The sequence below is a fragment of the Peromyscus maniculatus genome, chromosome 2, assembly GCF_049852395.1.
Source record: "Peromyscus maniculatus bairdii isolate BWxNUB_F1_BW_parent chromosome 2, HU_Pman_BW_mat_3.1, whole genome shotgun sequence".
Classification (NCBI taxonomy): Eukaryota; Metazoa; Chordata; class Mammalia; order Rodentia; family Cricetidae; genus Peromyscus; species Peromyscus maniculatus.
Genome location: NC_134853.1, coordinates 158,450,075 through 158,456,793, shown reverse-complemented (window position 1 = coordinate 158,456,793; position 6,719 = coordinate 158,450,075).

Genomic DNA, 6,719 nt, shown 5'->3' with positions numbered 1-6,719 from the left:
GTCCCCATAGTCTCTCACAGTCTAACACTATTTAAAATTCCAAAGTTCAAGTTTCTTCAGAGACTCATGCAATCTTTTAACTGTAATCCCCTATAAAATCAAAATCAAAAAGCAGATCAAATACTTCCAACATATAATGGCAGAGGATATACATTACCATTCTAAAAGGGAGGAACGGGATCATAGTGAGGAAATCCTGGACCAAAGCAAGACCCAAAACAAGCAGGACAATTTCACATTCTGCATATTGATGTCTGATGTCAAATAACTCTTCAGATCTCCAACTCCTTTCAGCTTTGTTGACTGCAATATACTTCTCTCTCTTGGACTGGTTCCACATCCAATCTACAGCTTTTCTAGGCAGGTGTCCCACAGCTCTGGCGTCTCCAGCAGTTTGGGGTCTTTAAGACAATCCAGGCTTCACCTTCCCAGCTTCACTCAATGTCCTCTCTAGGCTTTCATGCAGAGACACCCCTGACACTTGCCGGGCCTCAGTGGCTTTCCCTAGCTGCAGAGGGAGATTCCACAATCCCTTTCTTCTATCCTTGACTCTAAAGTCAGAACCAAGTGGCTGAAGCTGCTAAGTTCTGCTTACTGGGGCTGGAATTTGGCCCCCTCATTCAATTACATCTTCATCAGCTTTCTGTTGTCCATGATTTTCTTCATTGCTTAAGATTTTCTTTAATTCCTTTTCACAAGTTGGAAGCTTAGCTGGGTGGACTCTTGTCCTTCGGTTTTATTAAACTTTTCATATCCTTGAGCACTGGATACATTTAGATCGGTTACATTTCCTGGTGTTCCTTTTCTCTTCTAACTGTACACTTTATATTTCTTGGGCCAGATTTCTCCTTTTCATTATATATCTGCATAAGAGTGACCACTAATAACCACAAGATGGAGTCAATATTAGGCTGTCTTGAAATCTCCTCTGCCAACTCCATTAATCCAAAACTCTTCATTTTCACCTCAGACAGATCTTTAGGACAAGGGCATAAAGCAGCCACATTCTTTGCCAAAATATCACAAGAGAGGTCTCTTAGGTACTTACTACTATTCTTAGCCTCTGAAACTTCTTGCCCTGGGACCCCACAGTTTAAATTGTCCTTGGCACTGTCTTCCTTACTCCTCCAACATCAGCACGGTCAGACCTGTCACAGCAATACCTGACTCCTGGTACCAACTTCTGTCTTAGTCATTGTTCTATTGCTATGAAGACACATGACCATGGCCACTCTTATAAAGAAAAATATCTAATTGGGGGCTTATTTACAGTTTCACAGGTTTAGTCCATTATCATCATGGTGGGGAGCATGGTAGCATGAGTGGTGTTGGAACAGTAGCCGAGGGCTACATCCCGATCCAAAGGCAGAGACAGAGACACTGGGTTTGGCATGGGCTTTTGAAACCTCAAAGGCCACCCACAGTGACACACCTCCTCCAACAAGGCCACACCTCCTAATCCTTCTAATCCTTTCAAATAGTGTCACACCCTGGTGACCAAGCACTCAAATATTTGAGCCTATGGGGACCATTCCTATTCAAACCACCACATTCCACTCCCTGGTCCCCATAGGCTTGTAGCCATAGCATAATGAAAAATGCATTCAGTTTACCACAGGAGCCACTGTGACTGTGAGGGGGACACTGTGACTCTGTGAGGGGGACACTGTGACTCTGTGAGGGAGACACTGTGACTCTGTGAGGGAGACACTGTGACTCTGTGAGGGAGACACTGTGACTGTGAGGGACACTGTGACTCTGTGAGGGAGACACTGTGACTCTGTGAGGGAGACACTGTGACTGTGAGGGACACTGTGACTCTGTGAGGGGGACACTGTGACTCTGTGAGGGAACACTATCACTCTGTGAGGGGGACACTGTGACTCTGTGAGGGGGACACTGTGACTCTGTGAGGGGGACACTGTGACTCTGTGAGGGGGACACTGTGACTCTGTGAGGGGGACACTGTGACTCTGTGAGGGAACACTATCACTCTGTGAGGGGGACACTGTGACTCTGTGAGGGGGACACTGTGACTCTGTGAGGGGGACACTGTGACTCTGTGAGGGAACACTATCACTCTGTGAGGGGGACACTGTGACTCTGTGAGGGGGACACTGTGACTCTGTGAGGGAGACACTGTGACTCTGTGAGGGGGACACTGTGACTCTGTGAGGGGGACACTGTGACTCTGTGAGGGGGACACTGTGACTCTGTGAGGGAGACACTGTGACTGTGAGGGACACTGTGACTCTGTGAGGGAGACACTGTGACTCTGTGAGGGGGACACTGTGACTCTGTGAGGACACTGTGACTCTGTGAGGGGGACACTGTGACTGTGAGGACACTGTGACTCTGTGAGGGGGACACTGTGACTCTGTGAGGGGGACACTGTGACTCTGTGAGGGGGACACTGTGACTCTCTACGGAGGCCTCTGTGACAGTGATTTCAGAGGTAATTTCTGCAGGTAAGGACCACACCCAGGCCCATTTTATCTCAGGCATGTAGGGACCTGAGACAGTTTGTCCCCCAGGTATAGATAAAGTGTTCTCTCACAGCGGCCCCTCTGTTTTCTGGTTTCTCAGGTAACAAAGCTGCAGCCGCTTACCCAGAGCCCTTCAAGTCACAGAAACTCTAGGAGCCAATGTCCCCTGCTTCGAATCTGTAGCGCTCCATTCACGATTCCATCAGGGCAGGGCTCGGGGTTCCCTGAAATCTTCGGCAGCCACTGGGCCTCTGTCCTCTCTGAGAGAGCTCCTGTCTCCTCTGGGTTCAAGTCCACGGTCTTGAGCGGCCTTAAGACGCAGCAGCTCCTGTGCCCTCCTTGGCAGCCACGGCTGCCTTTGCCTCGGCTCTTCAGAGCCGTCCACGCTCACACACCTCTTCTTACTTCTGTGCACGAGGGCCTGGTTCTTATTAGCACCCCTCTCCCACGGTGGTCAGATGGGCCTTGGAATCCATCCAGAAAGTGTCAGTGTCCGCAGAGTGTGTTAACAACTTATCTAGTGTGGAACATCAGATTGTTTGATCTGCCAATTAGGCGCCTGGAGCCGCTAACGGGAAGCAGATGGCCTATACATCATCATTGGAAGGAGGACGGCCGGCCACTCCTCTGGTGGAAGTAGACCTGTCTTTGCCTTGCCGCCCTAGACATTCCAATGGGATGTCCCCATCCTAGGAGGACACCCCAGGCAGGAGAGACTCTGACCCTCTTGCTTGTACCCCAAGAACTGGGCAGCACTGGGGATGGGTTGGTCCTAGATGGCTGTTGGCCTGTGGGCTCCCAAGTCCTCTGTGGGACTCTGGCATCTGCTAGACTTCTCTGTGACATCAGCGCAGTGCAACGGGAGGCCTGCAGAACTCGGTGAGCATGCACCAGCATGCTGGGCTGGGTACCAAGCATGCCCCGAGGCTTGGTGTAGCCCAAACCATCCAAAAGCTGCCCTAGACAGCTGCAAACCCAAACCCCAGCTCCCTTCCCCTTCCCTGGATCACCCCTGCATTCAGTCGGCTGATGTGGCCCCAACCCCATGACCATCACCAGCTCCATCAGACCTAGTAGCTGACTCCTCAAGGGTTTCCCAGCCTCGTTCGGCCCTTGAGCTCCATCCCTACAAACCTGCCCTTTTCTCTCAAAGCCCCCTGGACGAAGTCTGAATCGTACTTGTCAGGGACTCCCAGGGGACAGGTATCCTGCTGAAGACCACAGCTGTCCTGTGGGGCATGCGCAGTCCTCACCCACTGTCCACACAGCTGCCTCGCCCCTCCATACTGTCTCTTCCCACGCCTACTTTCCTCTCCTGCTCTCTCCCTCAACCCATCTCACCTCTCTGTCTCTCTCTTCCCCTTGCCTCTCCTCCCTCACTCAGGTTCAGCTCCCTAACTCTGCTCTCTGAGCTGCTGGGTCCCCCTGCCTCGGGGCCTTTGCTCAGGCTGGCTCTCTTCCTGGAGCAGTCCACAGCACCCCTCCCTTCTTTGGCTACCCGCCTCTCATCCTTTTTGAAAGCGTATCTATCTGCCCTGTGTGTGCACGGTGTAGAGGTGGTTCTCTTCTTCCACTACCTGGGTTCGTGGGAGTCACACTCAAGCCATCGGGCCCAGTGCTGCTGCTCATTCCTCAGCCCTCAGCTTGATACACGCTGGCAATGTATCAGGAGCCTTCCTTGGCCTGACAGGGGATCCCTGGAGTCTGCAGGCTAGCCTGGCCTGCCGGGTAAGTTCCAGGGCAGTAAGAGACCATGGCTCCAAGGGAGAAAAAAAAAAAAAAAAAAAAGAACAACACAGGAGGTTGTCCTCTGGCTACTACATGCAGGTGGACAAGCATGCATTTGCACCTGCATACACCATACACATACACCCATCACACCGTACACACACACACACACACACACACACACCATACCCCACACATACACCTACATACAATACACATACACACAACCTACAACACACATCACACACACCCCACACATACACACAACACAAGATACACATAAGCCACATACACACACACACAACACAACACAACACAGCACAATAGTTGTCTAACAATGGAGGGTGTCCTCAGTGACTGGAAGGGAAGAAAGGATTCAGACCCCTCCATTACAGTGACCGTGCAGGATATATGCACTGGGTACCCTCTGAGGTCAGTGAGGTTCTGGGATTTTCTTCACTAATGGTGGTCCTCCAGCGGAACTCAGAAATAAGACCATTAGCTCTTTTTCAACAAAAAAGAAAAAAGAAAAATTAAGCCAAGGCACAGAAGGATGTAAAGAGAAGGAATTAAGAGATTAAAACTCCCTGTGCCCCTACAATCTGGTCCCTCAGGCAAGGGGGACAGATGGGACACAGCCAGGACCAGACCCTACAAATCGTTCCTCGAAAGCTCAGGGCTGATCCAGGCCCCTCTGTCTAGGCTCCAGGCTCTTCTGGGAAGTATGGACAGGATGGAGAAGGAATATCCCACAAAGAACTCTCTTTAAAATAACCACATCCTTAATGTCTGCTGAGAGATTCCATTGTTGCACTAAGAACCATCTAGAAAGTTGGTAAAGCACACTTCGGAGCATTTCCTGAGATGACTGGCATGGCCCTGCGGGTCTGGCATGGTGAAGCATGGAAGAGGGATGCTAGTGTGCATGCCGCGTCATCCTTGAGAGAGTGCTTCCGTTGCAGCAGACATCACCAGACTCTGGATCATTTAACCTTTGAACTTGGATGTGGACCAGCGTTCTCCAGGGGTGCCCAGGCCTTTGGCCTCAGACTGGGACTGCAAAGTTGTCCCTCTCTGTCTGACAGCAAAGCTCCTTCTTTTGCAGCTGTGGGGTCCCCAGCTCTCCTGTCTGCCGGTCACTATAGTGGCCCAGTAGACTCATCTAATAAACGTCCTCTCACCATCGCATACGCATATCCCACAGCTCTGGTTGGCTCCTCTGGGAAATGCTGCCCAATCCGGGGTCTTCCCCTCACCATCTCCAGCCCCTACATGAGACCCAAGCAGAAGACTGTGGGAAGACACAGCTGGACATGGAGCAAGGGGTGCCAGGATGGCTTCCCAGGTGACAGGGCAGAGAGGCAAGGGGCACACTGAGCCTGGAACACTGGCGGGGACACTCAGAAAGGACAAGGCCAGAGACCCAGCGCTGAGCCTCTGTCCTGGGGTCCCAGCTGTCTTTCCTTCCGGTCTGGTTCCCATCTTTCCCCATGCTATCCACACCTGGCCCCACCCCCACACTCCTGTCCTTTAACCCAGGAGGAAACAGCTCCATCCTCCCAACTGCTGGGAAACTTCTCACTCCCTGAGGAGATTTGAAAAGCCTCCACCCATGTCCTCCAGTGGTGACCCTTCCGGAAGCCTGTCCCTCTGTCCTGCCCAAACACCACCACTCCGATGCCTGCACCCTTGTCTGAGATCTGGGTGCCCCTGAGCTGGCTCCTGAGCCCACTCAGGCTCTCTGGAGGACAGTTTGGAACCTCACACTGGAGCACTCTTGTTATATTATAAACCCTTTATCTGCCCCTCCTCAGCCCTCAGAAATCAGGGCATGCCTCCTCACAGCTCTCCGTCTGGACAGGGCATTGATAAGCAAGCTTGCTATGACCTGGAAGACTCCCTTGCAGTTGATATCCAGGCCCCAAACATTGAATTGTAACTCCACTTTTGACTAGTGCCTTTCTGCTCTGGGACTTCCGGCACGTAGCCTAAGTAACATAGTGGAGAATGTTTACACACACACACACACACACACACACACACACACACACACACACACACCACAGAACGAAGTGAAGGCTTATTCTCTTGCAGCCCCGTCATGCTGTCTGTGGTGGTGATCTCTCTTAAGGAAGCTCCTCTTAGGACCCATGGGCTCCCTCCAGGCCCCATCATGGCTGCCATGGCAACCATGCAGTGACTCTCCCCAGAACTCTTCCTGAAGGGTAATTCATCACAGCTCCCTTCTTACCATACCTGTAACATCTTCCATTTCTTCAGCCCCCAAACATCAACATTTGCAACCAGGGTTCCCATTTCAGAGGTGGGCAAGTGTAGGCTCAAGGACAAGTTGGCCTAAGGTCACCCAGCAATGAATGCTCCAACTGGGTCTGTGGGTCTTTCCTCGGGGAACCTCTGAAATCAAGAAGGGACATTGATTTCACCCAAGGAAAGTTTATTCATAAGCAACAATGAAGGACCCATGATGCCTAGCTGTCTGTTAGA